This window comes from Pseudophryne corroboree, chromosome 6 (genome assembly GCF_028390025.1).
Source record: "Pseudophryne corroboree isolate aPseCor3 chromosome 6, aPseCor3.hap2, whole genome shotgun sequence".
Taxonomy (NCBI): Eukaryota; Metazoa; Chordata; class Amphibia; order Anura; family Myobatrachidae; genus Pseudophryne; species Pseudophryne corroboree.
Window position 1 is genome coordinate 699,574,591 of NC_086449.1, and position 22,843 is coordinate 699,597,433.

Consider the following 22,843-nt stretch of genomic DNA (forward strand, 5'->3'; position numbering starts at 1 on the left):
GTATCCCATATCCAAATATCCGAAATACGGAATATTCCGAAATACGGACTTTTTTGAGCGAGAGTGAGATAGTGAAACTTTTTGTTTTCTGATGGCTCAGTGTACACAAACTTTGTTTAATACACACAGTTATTAAAAATATTGTATTAAATGACCTTCAGGCTGTGTGTATAAGGTGTATATGAAACATAAATGAATTGTGTGAATGTAGACACACTTTGTTTAATGCACAAAGTTATAAAAAATATTGGCTAAAATTACCTTCAGGCTGTGTGTATAAGGTGCATATAAAACATAAATGCATTCTGTGCTTAGATTTAGGTCCCATTGCCATGATATCTCATTATGGTATGCAATTATTCCAAAATACGGAAAAATCCGATATCCAAAATACCTCCGGTCCCAAGCATTTTGGATAAGGGATACTCAACCTGTATTTATGTTTTTTCCCCACTATAAAATACGTGCACTTGCGAGGGGGCCTGGCTGCTATTTGCTGTAATCTGTTCTCTATGTTTTGGTGATTATGGTCAGTGTATATCTTGTTTGTTACTCTTTGTTAATGAATATATTTGTTTATTATACGCCAGTTCTCTATAGCTAGGCTCTCATTTGAGCGGCAAAGTATGTTTGGTGCTGGGGTATAGATGCACAGCACTATCCATCACTGTAGAGTTGGGTTTCACATTGTTCCTGCTATTCTCCTGACTTCGTGTTGTGCGGGACTGAATGGCGCCTTCAGGCAGCTGCTTTACTGCTGTTATATTGTATTGTTAAATTGGTGTCGGATAGGGTATTTGTGACTACGCCGTTTATCACATTTATTATACTTGAAGATTTTACTTCCAATAATCCAATTGTTTTAGTGTGAAATCTCCCTGCCAACAGGAGATATTTATGCAACACTGTGTGTAATTTGTGTGTGTGTGTTAGCGAATTTAGACTGTAAGCTCCTATGGGGCAGGGACTGATATGGATGACTTGTGTTCTCTATACAGCACTACGTTTTTGTGGTACTATATAAAGAAACCGTAATAAATATTCATGTCTATCAGGAACATATTATCGCGCCTCTATCTTCTTTTTTCAGGTGGACCTTCTCTATGATTGAATTGTGAGATCATCAGCGGAGTAAACTACATTTCTGGGCTTCTGTGAGGTCATCTTTACAACAAAGCATATATTGAAGATAGAACGTCAGGAGTAGCTGACCCAAGACAGGTAATTAATATTATTTTCTCTGACGTCCTAGTGGATGCTGGGAACTCCGTAAGGACCATGGGGAATAGCGGCTCCGCAGGAGACTGGGCACAACTAAAAGAAAGCTTTTAGACTACCTGGTGTGCACTGGCTCCTCCCACTATGACCCTCCTCCAAGCCTCAGTTAGATCTTTGTGCCCGGCCGAGCTGGATGCACACTAGGGGCTCTCCTGAGCTTCTAGAATGAAAGTATATGTTAGGTTTTTTATTTTACAGTGAGACCTGCTGGCAACAGGCTCACTGCACCGAGGGACTAAGGGGAGAAGAAGCGAACCAACCTGCTTGCAGCTAGCTTGGGCTTCTTAGGCTACTGGACACCATTAGCTCCAGAGGGATCGACCGCAGGTCCGTCCTTGGTGTTCGGTCCCGGAGCCGCGCCGCCGTCCCCCTTACAGAGCCAGAAGCAAGAAGAGGTCCGGAAAATCGGCGGCAGGAGACATCAGTCTTCACCAAGGTAGCGCACAGCACTGCAGCTGTGCGCCATTGCTCCTCATACACACTTCACACTCCGGTCACTGAGGGTGCAGGGCGCTGGGGGGGGCGCCCTGAGCAGCAATAATAAGACCTTGGCTGGCATAATAATCACAATATATAGTCCCAGAGGCTATATATGTGATAAATACCCCTGCCAGAATCCATAAAAAAGCGGGAGAAAAGTCAGTGAAAAAGGGGCGGAGCTATCTCCCTCAGCACACTGGCGCCATTTTCTCTTCACAGTGCAGCTGGAAGACAGCTCCCCAGGCTCTCCCCTGTAGTTTTCAGGCTCAAAGGGTTAAAAAGAGAGGGGGGGGCACTAAATTTAGGCGCAATATTGTATATACAAGCAGCTATTGGGGAAAATTCACTCAGTTATAGTGTTAATCCCCACATTATATAGCGCTCTGGTGTGTGCTGGCATACTCTCTCTCTCTGTCTCCCCAAAGGGCTTTGTGGGGTCCTGTCCTCAGTCAGAGCATTCCCTGTGTGTGTGCGGTGTGTCGGTACGGCTGTGTCGACACGTTTGATGAGGAGGCTTATGTGGTGACGGAGCAAATGCCGATAAATGTGATGTCGCCCCCTGTGGGGCCGACACCAGAGTGGATGGATAGGTGGAAGGTATTAACCGACAGTGTCAACTCCTTACATAAAAGGCTGGATGCCGTAACAGTTGTGGGACAGACGGCTTCTCAGCCCGCGCCTGCCCAGGCGTCTCAAAGGCCATCAGGGGCTCAAAAACGCCCGCTCCCTCAGATGGCAGACACAGATGTCGACACGGAGTCTGACTCCAGTGTCGACAAGGTTGAGACATATACACAATCCACTAGGAACATCCGTGACTTGATCCCGGCAATAAAAAATAAAAAAATGTGTTACACATTTCTGACATTAACCCAAGTACCTCTAAAAATGGGTTTTATGTATGGGGAGAAAAAGCAGGCAGTGTTTCGTTCCCCCATCAGATGAGTGAATGAAGTGTGTGAAAAAGCGTGGGTTCCCCCGATAAGAAACTGGTAATTTCTAAAAAGTTACTGATGGCGTACCCTTTCCCGCCAGAGGATAAGTTACGCTGGGAGATATCCCCTAGGGTGGATAAGGCGCTCACACGGTTGTCAAAAAAGGTGGCACTGCCGTCTTAGGATACGGCCACTTTGAAGGTACCTGTTGAAGCAGGAGGCTATCCTGAAGTCTGTATTTACACACTCAGGTACTAGACTGAGACCTGCAGATCGTGCTGCTGCAGCGTGGTCGGTGACCCTGTCAAACAGGGATACTAGTTTGTTAACATATGAACATATTAAAGACGTTGTCTTATATATGAGGGATGCACAGAGGGATATTTTGCCGGATGGCATCCAAAATTAATGTAATGTCCATTCTGTCAGGAGGGTGTTAGAGACCTGTCACTGGACAGGTGATCCTGACTTTAAAAGGCGCATAGAGATTCTGCCTTATAAGGGTGAGGAATTATTTGGGGATGGTCTCTGGGACCTCGTATCCACAGCAACAGCTGGGAGGAAAAATTTTTACCTCCGGTTTCCTCACAGACTAAGAAAGCACTGTATTATCAGGTACAGTCCTTTCGGCTTCAGAAAAGCAAGCGGGTCAAAGGCGCTTCCTTTCTGCATAGAGACAAGGGAAGAGGGAAAAAGCTGCACCAGTCAGCCAGTTCCCAGAATCAAAATTCTTCTACCGCTTCCTCTGAGTCCACCGCATGACGCGGGGGCTCCACAGGCGTAGCCAGGTACGGTGGGGGGCCGCCTCAAAAATTTCAGCGATCAGTGGACTCGCTCACAGGTGGATCCCTGTTTCCTTCAAGTAGTATCTCAGGGGTACAAGCTGGAATTCGAGATGTCTTCCCCCCGCCGTTTCCTCAAATCTGCCTTGCCGACAACTCCCTCAGGCAGGGAGGCTGTGCTAGAGGCAATTCACAAGCTGTATTCCCAGCAGGTAATAGTCAAGGTACCCCTACTTCAACAAGGAAGGGGTTACTATTCCACACTGTTTGGGGTACCGAAACCGCACGGTTCGGTGTGACCCATTTTATATTTAAAATCCTTGACACATACATAAAAAATTCAAGTTCAAGATGGAATCGCTCAGGGCGGTTATTGCAAGCCTGGACGAGGGGGATTACATGGTATCCCTGGACATCAAGGATGCTTACCTGAATGTCCCCATTTACCATCCTCACCAGGAGTACCTCAGATTTGTGGTACAGGATTGCCATTACCAAGTCCAGACACTGCCGTTTGGACTGTACACGGCACCGAGGGTGTTTACCAAGGTAATGGCCGAAATATTGATACTCCCTCGAAAAAAGGGAGTTTTAATTATCCCGTACTTGGACGATCTCCTCATAAAGGCGAGGTCCAAGGAGCAGTTGTTAGTCGGGGTAGCACTATCTCGGAAGGTGCTACAACAGCAAGGTTGGATTCTAAACATTCCAAAGTCACAGCTGGTTCCTACGACACGTCTACTGTTCCTGGCGATGGTTCTGGACACAGACCAGAAAAAAGTGTTTCTCCCGGAGGAGAAAGCCAAGGAGCTGTCATCTCTAGTCAGAGACCTCCTGAAGCCGAAACAGGTATCGGTGCATCATTGCACGCGAGTCCTGGGAAAAATGGTAGCTTCCTACAAAGCAATCCCATTCGGCAGGTTCCATGCAAGAACTTTTCAGTGGGACCTGTTGGACAAGTGGTCCGGATCGCATCTTCAGATGCATCGGCTGATAACCCTGTCTCCAAGGACCAGGGTATCGCTACTGTGGTGGCTGCAGAGTGCCCATCTTCAAGAGGGCCGCAGGTTCGGCATACAGGACTGGGTCCTGGTGACCACGGATGCCAGCCTTTGAGGCTGGGGGGCAGTCACACAGGGAAGAAACTTCCAGGGACTTTGGTCAAGTCAGGAGACTTCCCTACACATAAATATTCTGGAACTGGGGGCCATTTACAATGCCCTGAGTCAGGCAAGGCCTCTGCTTCAAAACCAGCCGGTACTGATCCAATCAGACAACATCACGGCAGTCGCCCATGTAAACCAACAGGGCGGCACAAGAAGCAGGATGGCGATGGCAGAAGCCACAAGGATTTTCCGATGGGCGGAAAATCACGTGTTAGCACTGTCAGCAGTGTTCATTCCGGGAGTGGATAACTGGGAAGCAAACTTCCTCAGCAGACACGATCTACACCCGGGAGAGTGGGGACTTCATCCAGAAGTCTTCCAACTGATGGTAAACCGTTGGGAAAGGCCACAGGTGGACATGATGGCGTCCCGCTTAAACAAAAAACTAGATAAATATTGCGCCAGGTCAAGAGACCCTCAGGCAATAGCTGTGGACGCTCTAGTGACACCGTGGGTGTACCAGTCGGTTTATGTGTTCCCCCCTCTGCCTCTCATACCAAAGGTACTGAGAATAATAAGAAGGCGAGGAGTAAGAACGATACTCGTGGTTCCGGATTGGACAAGAAGAGCTTGGTACCCAGAACTTCAAGAAATGATATCAGAGGACCCATGGCCTCTACCGCTCAGACAGGATCTGCTACAGCAGGGGCCCTGTCTGTTTCCAAGACTTACCGCGCCTGCGTTTGACGGCATGGCGGTTGAACACCGGATCCTAAAGAAAAGGGCATTCCGGAGGAAGTCATTCCTACGCTGATAAAAGCCAGGAAAGAAGTAACCGCAAACCATTTTCTCTGACGTCCTAGTGGATGCTGGGGACTCCGTAAGGACCACGGGGAATAGCGGCTCCGCAGGAGACTGGGCACAAAAGTAAAAGCTTTAGGACTACCTGGTGTGCACTGGCTCCTCCCCCTATGACCCTCCTCCAAGCCTCAGTTAGATTTTTGTGCCCGAACGAGAAGGGTGCACACTAGGTGGCTCCTGGGCTATATGGATGCATTTAACCCCTGCTAGAATACACAGAAAAACGGGAGATAAGGCCGCCGAGAAGGGGGCGGAGCCTATCTCCTCAGCACACTGGCGCCATTTTCCCTCACAGCTCCGTTGGAGGGAAGCTCCCTGGCTCTCCCCTGCAGTCACTACACTACAGAAAGGGTTAAAAAAGAGAGGGGGGCACTAATTAGGCGCAGTATAAACAATACAGCAGCTATAAGGGGAAAAACACTTATATAAGGTTATCCCTGTGTATATATAGCGCTCTGGTGTGTGCTGGCAAACTCTCCCTCTGTCTCCCCAAAGGGCTAGTGGGGTCCTGTCCTCTATCAGAGCATTCCCTGTGTGTGTGCTGTGTGTCGGTACGTTTGTGTCGACATGTATGAGGAGAAAAATGATGTGGAGACGGAGCAGATTGCCTGTAATAGTGATGTCACCCCCTAGGGGGTCGACACCTGAGTGGATGAACTGTTGGAAGGAATTATGTGACAGTGTCAGCTCTGTATAAAAGACAGTGGTTGACATGAGACAGCCGGCTACTCAGCTTGTGCCTGTCCAGACGTCTCATAGGCCGTCAGGGGCTCTAAAGCGCCCGTTACCTCAGATGGCAGATATAGACGCCGACACGGATACTGACTCCAGTGTCGACGGTGAAGAGACAAATGTGACTTCCAGTTGGGCCACACGTTACATGATTGAGGTAACGAAAAATGTTTTACACATTTCTGATAATACGAGTACCACCAAAAAGGGGTATTATGTTCGGTGAGGAAAAACTACCTGTAGTTTTCCTGAATCTGAGAAATTAAATGAGGTGTGTGATGATGCGTGGGTTTCCCCCGATAACAACTGATAATTTCTAAAATGTTATTGGCATTATATCCTTTCCCGCCAGAGGTTAGGGTGCGTTGGGAAACACCCCCTAGGGTGGATAAAGCGCTCACACGCTTGTAAGAACAAGGGCTCTACCCTCTCCTGAGATGGCCGCCCTTAAGGATCCTGCTGATAGAAAGCAGGAGGGTATCCTAAAATGTATTTACACACATACTGGTGTTATACTGCGACCAGCAATCGCCTCAGCCTGGATATGCAGTGCTTGGTTGGCGTGGTCGGATTCCCTGACTGAAAATATTGATACCCTAAATAGGGACAGTATATTATTGACTATAGAGCATTTAAAAGATGCATTTCTATATATGCGTGATGCACAGCGGAATATTTGCCGACTGGCATCAAGTCTAAGTGCGTTGTCCATTTCTGCTAGTAGAGGGTTATGGACACGACATTGGTCAGGTGATGCGGATTCCAAACGGCATTTGGAAGTATTGCCTTATTAAGGGGAGGAGTTATTTGGGGTCGGTCTTTCAGACCTGGTGGCCACGGCAACAGCTGGGAAATCCACGTTTGTACCCCAGGTCGCCTCTCAACATCAGAAGACGCCGTATTATCAGGCGCAGTCCTTTCGTGGGCAAGCGGGCAAAAGGTTCCTCATTTCTGCCCCGTGACAGAGGGAGAGGAAAAAGGCTGCAGAAATCTGCCAGTTCTCAGGAACAGAAGTCCTCTCCCGCCTCTGCCAAGCCCTCAGTATGACGCTGGGGCTTTACAAGCAGAATCAGGCACGGTGGGGGCCCGTCTCAATGAATTTCAGCGCGCAGTGGGCTCACTCGCAATTAGACCCCTGGATCCTTCAGGTGATATTTCAGGGGTACAAATTGGAATTCGAGACGTCTCCCCCTAGCCGTTTCCTAAAGTCGGCTTTACCGATGTCTCCCTCTGACAGGGAGGCAGTTTTGGAAGCCATTCACAAGCTGTATTCCCAGCAGGTGATAATCAAGGTACCCCTCCTGCAACAGGGAACGGGGTATTATTCCACACTGTTGTGGTACCGAAGCCGGACGGCTCGGTGAGACCGATTCTAAATCTAAAATCTTGAACACTTACATACGGAGGTTCAAATTCAAGATTGAGTCACTCAGAGCAGTGATTGCGAACCTGGAAGAACGGGACTACATGATGTCTCGGGACATCAAGGATGCTTACCTTCATGTCCCAATTTACCCTTCTCACCAAGGGTACCTCAGGTTTGTGGTACAGAACTGTCACTATCAGTTTCAGACGCTGCCGTATGGATGGTCCACGGCACCCCGGGTCTTTACCAAGGTAATGGCCGAAATGATGATACTCTTTCAAAGGAAGGGAATTTTAGTTATCCCTTACTTGGACGATTCCCTGATAAGGGTAAGATCCAGGGAACAGTTGGAGGTCGGTGTAGCACTATCTCAGGTAGTGTTGCGGCAGCACGATTGGATTCTCAATATTCCAAAATCGCAGCTGATTCCGACGACTCGTCTTCTGTTCCTAGGGATGATCCTGGACACAGTCCAGAAAAAGGTGTTTCTCCCGGAGGAGAAAGTCAGGGAGTTATCCGAGCTAGTCGGGAACCTCCTATAACCGAGCCAAGTCTCAGTACATCAATGAAAGGGTTCTGGGAAAAATGGTGGCTTCCTACGAAGCAATTCCATTCGGCAGATTCCACGCAAGAACTTTCCAGTGGGACCTGCTGGACAAATGGTCCGGGTCGCATCTTCAGATGCATCAGCGGATAACCCTGTCACCAAGCACAAGGGTGTCTCTCCTGTGGTGGTTGCAGAGTGCTCATCTTCTAGAGGGCCGCAGATTCGACATTCAGGACTGGGTCCTGGTGACCACGGATGCCAGCCTGCGAGGCTGGGGAGCAGTCACACAGGGAAGGAATTTCCAGAGCTTATGGTCAAGCCTGGAGACATCACTTCACATAAATATCCTGAAGCTAAGGGCCATTTACAATGCTCTAAGCTCAGCAAGACCTCTGCTTCAAGGTCACCCGGAGTTGATCCATTCGGACAACATCACGGCAGTCACCCACATAAACAGACAGGGTGACACAAGAAGCAGGAGGGCAAGGCAGTAAGCTGCAAGGATTCTTCGCTGGGCGGAAAATCATGGGATAGCACTGTCAGCAGTATTCATTCCGGGAGTGGACAACTGGGAAGCAGACTTCCTCAGCAGACACGACCCCCACCCGGGAGAGTGGGGACTTCACCCAGAAGTCTTCCACATGTTTATAAAACTCGACAAGTATTGCGCCAGGTCAAGGGACCCTCAGGCAATAGCTGTAGACGCTCTGGTAACACAGTGGGTGTACCAGTCAGTGTATGTGTTCTCTCCTCTGCCTCTCATACCCAAGGTACTGAGAATTATAAGATGGAGAGGAGTAAGCACTATATTCGTGGCTCCGGATTGGCCAAGAAGGGCTTGGTAACCGGAACTTCAAGAGATGCTCACGGAGGATCCGTGGCCTCTACCTCTAAGAAGGGACCTGCTCCAGCAAGGACCTTGTCTGTTCCAAGACTTACCGCGGCTGCGTTTGACGGCATGGCGGTTGAACGCCGGATCCTGAAGGAGAAAGGCATTCCGGATGAAGTCATTCCTATCCTGATCAAAGCCAGGAAAGATATAACCGCAAAACATTATCACCGCATTTGGCGAAAATGTGGTGCGAGGCCAGTAAGGCCCCGACGGAGGAATTTTCAACTGGGTCGATTCCTACATTTCCTGCAAACAGGAGTGTCTATGGGCCTGAAATGGGGGTCCATTAAGGTTCAAATTTCGGCCCTGTCAATTTTCTTCCAAAAGAACTAGCTTCAGTCCCTGAAGTTCAGACGTTTGTGAAAGGGGTACTGTATATACAGCCTCCTTTTGTGCCTCCAGTGGCACCTTGGGATCTAAATGTAGTTTTTGGGTTTCAAAAGTCACATTGGTTTGAACCATTTAAATATGTGGAGTTAAAATATCTCACATGGAAAGTGGTCATGCTGTTGGCCAGGTGCGTGTCAGAATTGGCGGCTTTATCCTGTAAAAGCCCTCATCTGATTTTCCATTCGGACAGGGCGAAATTGAGGACTTGTCCTCAGTTTCTCCCTAAGGTGGTTTTCAGCGTTTCACCTGAATCAACCTATTGTGGTGCCTGCGGCTACTAGGGACTTGGAGGACTCCAAGTTGCTAGACGTTGTCAGGGCCCTGGAAATATAGGTTTCCAGGACGGCTGGAGTCAGAAAATCTGACTCGTTGTTTATTCTGTATGCACCCAACAAGCTGGGTGCTCCTGCTTCTAAGCAGACTATTGCTCGTTGGATTTGTAGTACAATTCAGCTTGCACATTCTGTGGCAGGCCTGCCACAGCCAAAATCTGTAAAAGCCCATTCCACAAGGAAGGTGGGCTCATCTTGGGCGGCTGCCCGAGGGGTCTCGGCTTTACAACTTTGCCGAGCAGCTACTTGGTCAGGAGCAAATACGTTTGTAAAATTCTACAAATTTGATACCCTGGCTGAGGAGGACCTGGAGTTCTCTCAATTGGTGCTGCAGAGTCATCCGCACTCTCCCGCCCGTTTGGGAGCTTTGGTATAATCCCCATGGTCCTTACGGAGTCCCCAGCATCCACTAGGACGTCAGAGAAAATAAGAATTTACTTACCGATAATTCTATTTCTCGTAGTCCGTAGTGGATGCTGGGCGCCCATCCCAAGTGCGGATTGTCTGCAATACTGGTACATAGTTATTGTTACCAAAAAATCGGGTTATTGCTGTAGTGAGCCATCTTTTCTAGAGGCTCCTCTGTTATCATGCTGTTAACTGGGTTTAGATCACAAGTTATTTGGTGTGGCTGGTATGAGTCTTACCCGGGATTCAAAATCCTTCCTTATTGTGTACGCACGTCCGGGCACAGTATCCTAACTGAGGCTTGGAGGAGGGTCATAGGGGGAGGAGCCAGTGCACACCAGGTAGTCCTAAAGCTTTTACTTTTGTGCCCAGTCTCCTGCGGAGCCGCTATTCCCCATGGTCCTTACGGAGTCCCCAGCATCCACTACGGACTACGAGAAATAGAATTATCGGTAAGTAAATTCTTATTATCACCGTATTTGGCGAAAATAGGTTGCGTGGTGTGAGGCCTGGAAGGCCCCAACGGAGGAATTTCAGCTGGGTCGATTTCTGCACTTCCTACAGTCAGGAGTGACTATGGGCCTAAAATTGGGTTCCATTAAGGTCTAGATTTCGGCTCTGTCGATTTTCTTTCAGAAAGAACTGGCTTCACTGCCTGAAGTTCAGACTTTTGTAAAGGGAGTGCTGCATATTCAGCCCCCTTTTGTGCCTCCAGTGGCACCTTGGGATCTCAACGTGGTGTTGAGTTTCTTAAAATCACATTGGTTTGAACCACTTAAAACCGTGGATCTAAAATATCTCACGTGGAAAGTGGTCATGTTATTGGCCTTGGCTTCGGCCAGGCGTGTGTCAGAATTGGCGGCTTTGTCATGTAAAAGCTCTTATCTGATTTCTCTGACGTCCTAGTGGATGCTGGGAACTCCGTAAGGACCATGGGGAATAGCGGGCTCCGAAGGAGGCTGGGCACTTTAGAAAGATTTATGACTACCTGGTGTGCACTGGCTCCTCCCACTATGACCCTCCTCCAAGCCTCAGTTAGATTTCGTGCCCGGCCGAGGTTGGATGCACACTAGGGGCTCTCCTGAGCCCTTAGAAAGAAAGTATAGTTTAGGTTTTTTATTTTCAGTGAGACCTGCTGGCAACAGGCTCACTGCAGCGAGGGACTAAGGGGAGAAGAAGCGAACTCGCCTGCTTGCAGCCGGATTGGGCTTCCTAGGCTACTGGACACCATTAGCTCCAGAGGGATCGACCGCAGGCCCAGTCCTTGGTGTTCGGTCCCGGAGCCGCGCCGCCGTCCCCCTTACAGAGCCAGAAGCAAGAAGAGGTCCGGAAAAACGGCGGCAGAAGACATCAGTCTTCACCAAGGTAGCGCACAGCACTGCAGCTGTGCGCCATTGCTCCTCATGCACACTTCACACTCCGGTCACTGAGGGTGCAGGGCGCTTGGGGGGGGCGCCCTGAGCAGCAATAAAAAACACCTTGGCTGGCAAAAATACCACAATATATAGCCCCAGAGGCTATATATGTGGTAAATACCCCTGCCAGAATCCAGGAAAAAGCGGGAGAATAGGCCGCGGAAAAGGGGCGGAGCTATCTCCCTCAGACACACTGGCGCCATTTCTCCTTCACAGATCCGCTGGAAGGAAGCTCCCTGGCTCTCCCCTGCAGTCTACACTTCAGAACAGGGTAAAAACAGAGAGGGGGGGCACTAAATTTAGGCGCAATATATATATATAATATAAAAAGCAGCTATAGGGGACATAACTCAGTTAGTCCCTGCATTATATAGCGCTCTGGTGTGTGCTGGCATACTCTCACTCTGTCCCCCCAAAGGGCTTTTGTGGGTCCTGTCCTCATTCGGAGCATTCCTTGTGTGTGTGTGAGGTGTGTCGGTACGGCTGTGTCGACATGTTTGATGAGGATAATGATGTGGAGGCGGAGCAGATGCCTTTAGAAGGGATGTCACCCCCTGCGGGGCAGACACCTGAGTGGATGGGCTTATGGAAAGTAATGAGTGCACGTATAGACTCCTTATATAAGAAAATCGACGACATGCCAAATGTGGGACAGCCGACTTCTCAGCTCGTGCCTGCCCAGGCGTCGCATGGGTCGTCAGGGGCTCTAAAACGCCCGCTACCTCAAGCAGACCCAGATGTCGACACTGATACTGACACCAGTGTCGACGACGATGAGTCTAACCTGATGCCCACTAAGGCCATTCACTGCATGATTGAGGCAATGAAAGAGGTGTTACACATTTCTGATATAAATACAGGTACCACTAAAAAGGGTATTATGTTTGGGGAGAAAAAACTACCCGTAGTTTTTCCCCCGTCAGATGAATTAAATGAAGTGTGTGAAGAAGCGTGGGCTTTCCCTGATAAAAAATTGGTAATTCCTAAGAAGGTACTAATGGCGTTCCCTTTCCCGCCAGAGGATAGGTCACGTTGGGAAACACCTCCTAGGGTGGATAAAGCGCTCACACGTTTGTCTAAAAAGGTGGCACTACCGTCTCTGGATACGGCCGCCCTCAAGGAACCTGCTGATAGAAAGCAGGAGGCGATCCTGAAGTCTGTATATACACACACAGGCATTATACTTAGGCCAGCTATTGCGTCAGCTTGGATGTGCAGTGCTGCCGCTGCGTGGTCAGATAAACTGTCAGAAAATATTGACACATTAGACAGAGACACGATCCTGTTAACCATAGACCATATCAAAGACTCAGTCTTATATATGAGAGATGCACAAAGGGAAATCTGCCGACTGGCATCTAAAGTAAGTGCATTGTCCATTTCTGCTAGGAGAGGCTTATGGACTCGCCAGTGGACAGGAGATGCAGATTCAAAAAAGCACATGGAAGTGTTACCATATAAGGGTGAGGAATTATTTGGGGATGGTCTCTCGGACCTAGTTTCCACAGCAACGTCTGGGAAGTCAGCATTTTTACCCCATGTCCCCTCACAGCCTAAGAAGGCGCCGTTTTATCAGGTTCAGTCCTTTCGGACCCAGAAAAACAGGCGTGGAAAAGGCGGGTCCTTTCTGTCCAGAGGCAGAGGTAGGGGAAAAAGGCTGCAACAAACAGCAGGTTCCCAGGAGCAAAAGTCCTCCCCCGCGTCTTCTTCCAAGTCCGCCGCATGACGGTGGGGCTCCACAGGCGGAGCCTGGTACGGTGGGGGGTCGCCTCAAAAATTTCAGCGATCAGTGGGTTCGCTCACAGGTGGATCCCTGGATCCTGCAAATAGTATCTCAGGGGTACAAGCTGGAATTCGAGGCGTCCCCACCCCACCGGTTCCTAAAATCTGCCTTGCCGATTGCTCCCTCAGACAGGGAGGCGGTGCTAGCGGCAATTCACAAGCTGTATTCCCAGCAGGTGATAATCAAGGTACCCCTACTTCAACAAGGCCGGGGTTATTATTCCACACTATTTGTGGTACCGAAACCGGACGGTTCGGTGAGACCCATTCTAAATTTGAAATCCTTGAACACGTACATAAAGAAATTCAAGTTCAAGATGGAATCGCTCAGGGCGGTTATTGCAAGCCTGGACGAGGGGGATTACATGGTATCCCTGGACATCAAGGATGCTTACTTGCATGTCCCCATTTACCATCCTCACCAGGAGTACCTCAGATTTGTGGTACAGGATTGCCATTACCAATTCCAGACGCTGCCGTTTGGACTGTCCACGGCACCGAGGGTATTCACCAAGGTTATGGCGGAAATGATGATACTCCTTCGTAGAAAGGGTGTTTTAATTATCCCGTACTTGGACGATCTCCTAATAAAAGCGAGGTCCAAGGAACAGTTGTTGGTGGGAGTAGCACTATCTCAGGAGGTGCTGCACCAGCACGGCTGGATTCTGAATATCCCAAAGTCACAGCTGGTTCCGACGACACGGCTACTGTTCCTGGGTATGATTCTGGATACAGTCCAGAAGAAAGTGTTTCTCCCGGAGGAGAAAGCCAGGGAGTTGTCATCTCTAGTCAGAGAACTCCTGAAACCAAAACAGGTATCAGTGCATCGCTGCACGCGGGTCCTGGGAAAGATGGTGGCTTCTTACGAAGCAATTCCCTTTGGCAGGTTCCATGCCAGAATCTTTCAGTGGGACCTGTTGGACCAGTGGTCCGGATCGCATCTTCAGATGCATCGCTTGATAACCCTGTCTCCGAGAACCAGGGTGTCTCTACTGTGGTGGCTGCAGAGTGCCCATCTTCTAGAGGGCCGCAGATTCGGCATACAGGACTGGGTCCTGGTGACCACGGATGCCAGCCTTCGAGGCTGGGGGGCAGTCACACAGGGAAGAAACTTCCAAGGACTATGGTCGAGTCAGGAGACTTCCCTTCACATAAATATTCTGGAACTAAGGGCCATCTACAATGCCCTAAGTCAAGCAAAATCCCTGCTTCTACACCAGCCGGTGCTGATCCAGTCAGACAACATCACGGCAGTCGCCCATGTAAATCGACAGGGCGGCACAAGAAGCAGGATGGCGATGGCAGAAGCCACAAGAATTCTCCGATGGGCGGAGAATCATGTACTAGCACTGTCAGCAGTGTTCATTCCGGGAGTGGACAACTGGGAAGCAGACTTCCTCAGCAGACACGACCTCCACCCGGGAGAGTGGGGACTTCATCCAGAAGTCTTTCAGATGCTGGTAAACCGTTGGGAAAAACCACAGGTGGACATGATGGCGTCCCGCCTCAACAAAAAGTTAAAAAGATATTGCGCCAGGTCAAGGGACCCTCAGGCGGTAGCTGTGGACGCTCTAGTGACACCGTGGGTGTACCAGTCGGTTTATGTGTTCCCTCCTCTACCTCTCATACCAAAGGTATTGAGAATAATAAGAAAGAGAGGAGTAAACACCATTCTCGTGGTTCCGGATTGGCCAAGACGAGCGTGGTACCCGGAACTTCAAGAGATGCTCTCAGAGGACCCGTGGCCTCTACCGCTCAGACAGGACCTGCTACAGCAGGGGCCCTGTCTGTTCCAAGACTTACCGCGGCTGCGTTTGACGGCATGGCGGTTGAACACCGGATCCTAAAGGAAAAGGGTATTCCGGAAGAAGTCATTCCTACGCTTATTAAGGCCAGGAAAGATGTTACGGCAAAGCAGTATCACCGCATATGGCGGAAATATGTTGCATGGTGCGAGGCCAAAAAGGCCCCAACAGAGGAATTTCAACTAGGTCGATTTCTGCATTTCCTGCAAGCAGGAGTGAATATGGGCCTAAAACTAGGCTCCATTAAAGTACAGATCTCGGCTCTGTCGATTTTCTTTCAAAAAGAACTAGCTTCAGTACCTGAAGTTCAGACATTTGTGAAAGGAGTGCTGCATATTCAGCCCCCATTTGTGCCTCCTGTGGCACCTTGGGATCTCAACGTGATGTTGAGCTTCTTAAAATCACATTGGTTTGAGCCACTAAAAACCGTGGATCTGAAATATCTCACGTGGAAAGTGGTCATGTTATTGGCCTTGGCTTCAGCCAGGCGAGTGTCAGAATTGGCGGCTTTATCATGTAAAAGCCCTTATCTGATTTTCCATATAGATAGGGCAGAATTGAGGACTCGTCCCCAATTTCTCCCTAAGGTGGTGTCAGCGTTTCACCTGAACCAGCCTATTGTGGTGCCTGCGGCTACTAAGGATTTGGAGGACTCCAAGTTGCTAGACGTTGTCAGGGCCCTGGAAATATATGTTTCCAGGACGGCTGGAGTCAGAAAATCTGACTCGCTGTTTATCCTGTATGCACCCAACAAGCTGGGTGCTCCTGCTTCTAAGCAGTCTATTGCTCGCTGGATTTTTAGTACAATTCAGCTTGCACATTCTGTGGCAGGCCTGCCACAGCCAAAATCTGTGAATGCCCATTCCACAAGGAAGGTGGGCTCATCTTGGGCGGCTGCCCGAGGGGTCTCGGCTTTACAACTTTGCCGAGCAGCTACTTGGTCAGGGGCAAACACGTTTGCTAAATTCTACAAATTTGATACCCTGGCTGAGGAGGACCTGGAGTTCTCTCATTCGGTGCTGCAGAGTCATCCGCACTCTCCCGCCCGTTTGGGAGCTTTGGTATAATCCCCATGGTCCTTACGGAGTTCCCAGCATCCACTAGGACGTCAGAGAAAATAAGAATTTACTCACCGGTAATTCTATTTCTCGTAGTCCGTAGTGGATGCTGGGCGCCCATCCCAAGTGCGGATTGTCTGCAATACTTGTAAATAGTTATTGTTAACTAAAGGGTTATTGTTGAGCCATCTGTTGAGAGGCTCAGTTGTTTTCATACTGTCAAACTGGATATAGTATCACGAGTTGTACGGTGTGATTGGTGTGGCTGGCAAGAGTCTTACCCGGGATTCTAAATCCTTCCTTATTATGTCTGCTCGTCCGGGCACGGTGTCCTAACTGAGGCTTGGAGGAGGGTCATAGTGGGAGGAGCCAGTGCACACCAGGTAGTTTATAAATCTTTCTAGAGTGCCCAGCCTCCTTCGGAGCCCGCTATTCCCCATGGTCCTTACGGAGTTCCCAGCATCCACTACGGACTACGAGAAATAGAATTACCGGTGAGTAAATTCTTATTTCTCTGACGTCCTAGTGGATGCTGGGGACTCCGAAAGGACCATGGGGAATAGCGGCTCCGCAGGAGACTGGGCTCAAAAGTAAAGCTTTAGAACTACCTGGTGTGCACTGGCTCCTCCCCCTATGACCCTCCTCCAAGCCTCAGTTAGATTTTTGTGCCCGAACGAGAAGGGTGCAGTCTAGGTGGCTCTCCTGAGCTGCTTAGAAAAAAGTTTAGTTTTAGGTTTTTTATTTTCAGTGAGACCTGCTGGCAACAGGCTCACTGCATCGAGGGACTAAGGGGAGAAGAAGCGAACTCACCTGCGTGCAGAGTGGATTGGGCTTCTTAGGCTACTGGACATTAGCTCCAGAGGGACGATCACAGGCCCAGCCATGGATGGGTCCCAGAGCCGCGCCGCCGTCCCCCTTACAGAGCCAGAAGAGCAGAAGAGGTCCGGAAAAATCGGCGGCAGAAGACGTCCTGTCTTCAATAAGGTAGCGCACAGCACCGCAGCTGTGCGCCATTGCTCTCAGCACACTTCACACTCCGGTCACTGAGGGTGCAGGGCGCTGGGTGGGGGCGCCCTGAGACGCAATATAAACACCTTAGGGGGCAAAAAATGCATCACATATAGCTCCTGGGCTATATGGATGCATTTAACTCATGCCTGTTTTTCCATAAAAAAGCGGGAGAACGGCCGCCGAGAAGGGGGCGGAGCCTATCTCCTCAGCACACTGGCGCCATTTTTCCTCACAGCTCCGTTGGAGGGAAGCTCCCTGACTCTCCCCTGCAGTCCTGCACTACAGAAACAGGGTAAAACAAGAGAGGGGGGGCACTAATTTGGCAGATAAATCTATACAGCAGCTATATAAGGGAAAAACACTTATATAAGGTTATCCCTGTATATATATAGCGCTCTGGTGTGTGCTGGCAAACTCTCCCTCTGTCTCCCCAAAGGGCTAGTGGGGTCCTGTCCTCTATCAGAGCATTCCCTGTGTGTGTGCTGTGTGTCGGTACGTTGTGTCGACATGTATGATGAGGAAAATGGTATGGAGGCGGAGCAATTGCCTGTATTAGTGATGTCACTCCCTAGGGAGTCGACACCTGACTGGATGGTCTTATGGAAGGAATTACGTGATAGTGTCAGCACTTTACAAAAGACTGTTGACGACATGAGACAGCCGGCAAATCAGTTAATACCTGTACAGGCGTCTCAAACACCGTCAGGGGCTCTAAAGCGCCCGTTACCTCAGGTGGTCGACACAGACACGGACACTGACTCCAGTGTCGACGGTGAGGAAACAAACTTATTTTCCAGTAGGGCCACACGTTACATGATCACGGCAATGAAGGAGGTTTTGAACATTTCTGATACTACAAGTACCACAAAAAAGGGTATTATGTGGGGTGTGAAAAAACTACCCGTAGTTTTTCCTGAATCAGATGAATTAAATGAGGTGTGTGATGAAGCGTGGGTTTCCCCCGATAAAAAACTGCTAATTTCTAAAAAATTATTGGCATTATACCCTTTCCCGCCAGAGGTTAGGGCGCGTTGGGAAACACCCCCTAGGATAGATAAGGCGCTCACACGCTTATCAAAACAAGTGGCGTTACCGTCTCCTGATACGGCCGCCCTCAAGGAACCAGCTGATAGGAAGCTGGAAAATATCCTAAAAAGTATATACACACATACTGGTATTATACTGCGACCAGCAATCGCCTCAGCCTGGATGTGCAGTGCTGGGGTGGCTTGGTCGGATTCCCTGACTGAAAATATTGATACCCTGGACAGGGACAATATATTATTGACTATAGAGCATTTAAAGGATGCATTTCTATATATGAGAGATGCACAGAGGGATATTTGCACTCTGGCATCAAGAGTAAGTGCGCTGTCCATTTCTGCCAGAAGAGGGTTATGGACGCGACAGTGGTCAGGTGATGCGGATTCCAAACGGCATATGGAAGTATTGCCGTATAAAGGGGAGGAGTTATTTGGGGTCGGTCTATCGGACCTGGTGGCCACGGCAACGGCTGGGAAATCCACCTTTTTACCCCAGGTCACCTCTCAGCAGAAAAAGACACCGTCTTTTCAGGCTCAGTCCTTTCGTCCCCATAAGGGCAAGCGGGCAAAAGGCCACTCGTATCTGCCCCGGGGCAGAGGAAGGGGAAAAAGACTGCAGCAGACAGCCTCTTCCCAGGAACAGAAGCCCTCCCCCGCTTCTACCAAGTCCTCAGCATGACGCTGGGGCCTTACAAGCGGACTCAGGCACGGTGGGGGCCCGTCTCAAGAATTTCAGCGCGCAGTGGGCTCACTCGCAAGTGGACCCCTGGATCCTGCAGGTAGTATCTCAGGGGTACAAATTGGAATTCGAGACGTCTCCCCCTCGCCGGTTCCTGAAGTCTGCTTTACCAACGTCTCCCCCCGACAGGGAGGCGGTATTGGAAGCCATTCACAAGCTGTATTCCCAGCAGGTGATAATCAAGGTACCCCTCCTACAACAGGGAAAGGGGTATTATTCCACTCTGTTTGTGGTACCGAAGCCGGACGGCTCGGTGAGACCTATTTTAAATCTGAAATCCTTGAACACTTACATACAAAGGTTCAAATTCAAGATGGAATCACTCAGAGCAGTGATAGCGAACCTGGAAGAAGGGGACTATATGGTGTCTCTGGACATCAAGGATGCTTACCTCCATGTCCCAATTTGCCCTTCTCACCAAGGGTACCTCAGGTTTGTGGTACAGAACTGTCACTATCAGTTTCAGACGCTGCCGTTTGGATTGTCCACGGCACCCCGGGTCTTTACCAAGGTAATGGCCGAAATGATGATTCTTCTTCGAAGAAAAGGCGTCTTAATTATCCCTTACTTGGACGATCTCCTGATAAGGGCAAGGTCCAGAGAACAGTTAGAGGTCGGAGTAGCACTATCTCAAGTAGTACTACGACAGCACGGATGGATTCTAAATATTCCAAAATCGCAGCTGATTCCGACGACACGTCTGCTGTTCCTAGGGATGATTCTGGACACAGTACAGAAAAAGGTGTTTCTCCCGGAGGAGAAAGCCAGGGAGTTATCCGACCTAGTCAGGAACCTCCTAAAACCAGGCCAAGTGTCAGTGCATCAATGCACAAGGGTCCTGGGAAAAATGGTGGCTTCTTACGAAGCGATTCCATTCGGCAGATTCCACGCAATAACTTTTCAGTGGGATCTGCTGGACAAATGGTCCGGATCGCATCTTCAAATGCATCAGCGGATAACCCTGTCTCCAAGGACAAGGGTGTCTCTCCTGTGGTGGTTGCAGAGTGCTCATCTTCTAGAGGGCCGCAGATTCGGCATTCAGGACTGGGTCCTGGTGACCACGGATGCCAGCCTGAGAGGCTGGGGAGCAGTCACACAGGGAAGAAATTTCCAGGGCTTGTGGTCAAGCATGGAAACGTCACTTCACATAAATATCCTGGAACTAAGGGCCATTTACAATGCCCTAAGTCAGGCAAGGCCTCTGCTTCAGGGTCAGCCGGTGCTGATCCAGTCGGACAGCATCACGGCAGTCGCCCACGTAAACAGACAGGGCGGCACAAGAAGCAGGAGGGCAATGACGGAAGTTGCAAGGATTCTTCGCTGGGCGGAAAATCATGTGATAGCACTGTCAGCAGTGTTCATTCCGGGAGTGGACAACTGGGAAGCAGACTTCCTCAGCAGACACGATCTCCACCCGGGGGAGTGGGGACTTCACCCAGAAGTCTTCCACATGATTGTGAACCGTTGGGAAAAACCAAAGGTGGACATGATGGCGTCCCGCCTCAACAAAAAACTGGACAGATATTGCGCCAGGTCAAGGGACCCTCAGGCAATAGCTGTGGACGCTCTGGTAACACCGTGGGTGTACCAGTCAGTGTATGTGTTCCCTCCTCTGCCTCTCATACCCAAGGTACTGAGAATCATAAGAAGGAGAGGAGTAAGGACTATACTCGTGGCTCCGGATTGGCCAAGAAGGCCTTGGTACCCGGAACTTCAAGAGATGCTCACGGAAGACCCGTGGCCTCTACCTCTAAGAAAGGACCTGCTCCAGCAGGGACCATGTCTGTTCCAAGACTTACCGCGGCTGCGTTTGACGGCATGGCGGTTGAATGCCGGATCCTGAAGGAAAAAGGCATTCCGGATGAAGTCATCCCTACCCTGATCAAAGCCAGGAAGGATGTAACTGTGCAACATTATCACCGTATTTGGCGTAAATATGTTGCGCCAGTGGTTAACCAGCAGTCTCTCTCCCCCACATATCCAACGGACGGTGCCAGTCCAGGGAGATCGAGGCGTTCCACTAAGGTACACATCTCTGCAGCGGGTTCTCTACAACAGCAGTCACACACCTGTCTTTCCCTACAGACTGCAACGGGCGGTGCACGCCCAGGGTTAGCAGGTTTAACAGTGGGACCCCGGCCAGCACGGCCAGTGCTTCTAAATTCTGCAGCTTCATTTGAGCTTTCTGGCTTCACCCGAGGACGCTCGGGACCAGCCAGCCTGACCGGAGAGGTAATTAATTATTTCACTAACACCTGTCATCGGCTCCTGGAATCCTGAGACGTTACAGAACATAGCTCTTGATTATAGAGCCTGTGAGTGTATTCTACCTCCATTTATTCTTTTCTCTACATTTAACAATTGTGTCTGAGTTTACATTCAACATTGTTGAATAGATAGCTTGAACATTTGATTGCAACAATTGTTACCATTATATTGCTGCTAGTTATCTAGCTGACACCTGCAATTTTATGTGAATGTAGAATAGCTCTTGGTAATAGAATTGCAGTGAGGATAAAGGGTTTTTATGTTAAGATATAGATCTGGTTTATTGTACAACTTTTACTGTATTATAATAAATATATTTTTACATTTAAAAAATCCCTAAAGACACTTCGGTTGTTATTTAATTTTAGATCGCAGGGTCAGTGAGTGTTGAGCGCTTCTATTCTATATCCATTTTTCCTTAGTGAGGCCAGGAAGGCCCCTACAGAGGAATTTCAACTGGGTCGTTTCCTGCATTTCCTGCAAACAGGACTGTCTATGGGCCTAAAATTAGGGTCCATTAAGGTTCAAATTTCGGCCCTGTCAATATTCTTCCAAAAAGAACTAGCTTCAGTTCCTGAAGTTCAGACGTTTGTCAAGGGGGTACTGCATATACAGCCTCCTTTTGTGCCTCCAGTGGCACCTTGGGATCTCAATGTAGTTTTGGGGTTCCTGAAATCACATTGGTTTGAACCACTCACCACTGTGGACTTAAAATATCTCACATGGAAAGTGGTAATGCTGTTAGCCCTGGCCTCAGCCAGGCGTGTCTCAGAATTGGCGGCTTTATCCTATAAAAGCCCTTACCTAATTTTTCATACGGACAGGGCAGAATTGAGGACTCGTCCTCAATTTCTCCCTAAGGTGGTTTCAGCATTTCACTTAAACCAGCCTATTGGGGTGCCTGCGGCTACTAGGGACTTGGAGGATTCCAAGTTGCTGGACGTAGTCAGGGCCCTGAAAATATATGTTTCCAGGACGGCTGGAGTCAGAAAATCTGACTCGCTGTTTATCCTGTATGCACCCAACAAGCTGGGTGCTCCTGCTTCTAAGCAGACTATTGCTCATTGGATTTGTAGTACAAATCAGCTTGCACATTCTGTGGCAGGCCTGCCACAGCCAAAATCTGTAAAAGCCCATTCCACACGGAAAGTGGGCTCATCTTGGGCGGCTGCCCGAGGGGTCTCGGCTTTACAACTTTGCCGAGCAGCTACTTGGTCAGGGGCAAACACGTTTGCTAAATTCTACAAATTTGATACCCTGGCTCAAGAGGACTTGGAGTTCTCTCATTCGGTGCTGCAGAGTCATCCGCACTCTCCCGTCCGTTTGGGAGCTTTGGTATAATCCCCATGGTCCTTTCGGAGTCCCCAGCATCCACTAGGACGTCAGAGAAAATAAGAATTTACTTACCGATAATTCTATTTCTCATAGTCCGTAGTGGATGCTGGGCGCCCATCCCAAGTGCGGATTGTCTGCAATACTTGTACATAGTTATTGTTAAAAAAAATCGGGTTATTGTTGTGAGCCATCTTTTCAGAGGCTCCTCTGTTATCATGCTGTTAACTGGGTTCAGATCACAAGTTGTACGGTGTGATTGGTGTGGCTGGTATGAGTCT

General features: G+C 49.3%; 1 long non-coding RNA gene across 1 annotated transcript in view; it reads left to right on the forward strand.

The window, feature by feature from the left end:
• LOC134933267 (uncharacterized) overlaps nucleotides 1-22,843 on the forward strand; it is a 286,515-nt gene that overhangs the window by 18,737 nt on the left and 244,935 nt on the right. Inside the window, exon 3 of the long non-coding RNA XR_010179661.1 lies at nucleotides 1,091-1,221. This is a non-coding gene — a long non-coding RNA (uncharacterized LOC134933267). The remainder of the gene's footprint in view (nucleotides 1-1,090; nucleotides 1,222-22,843) is intronic.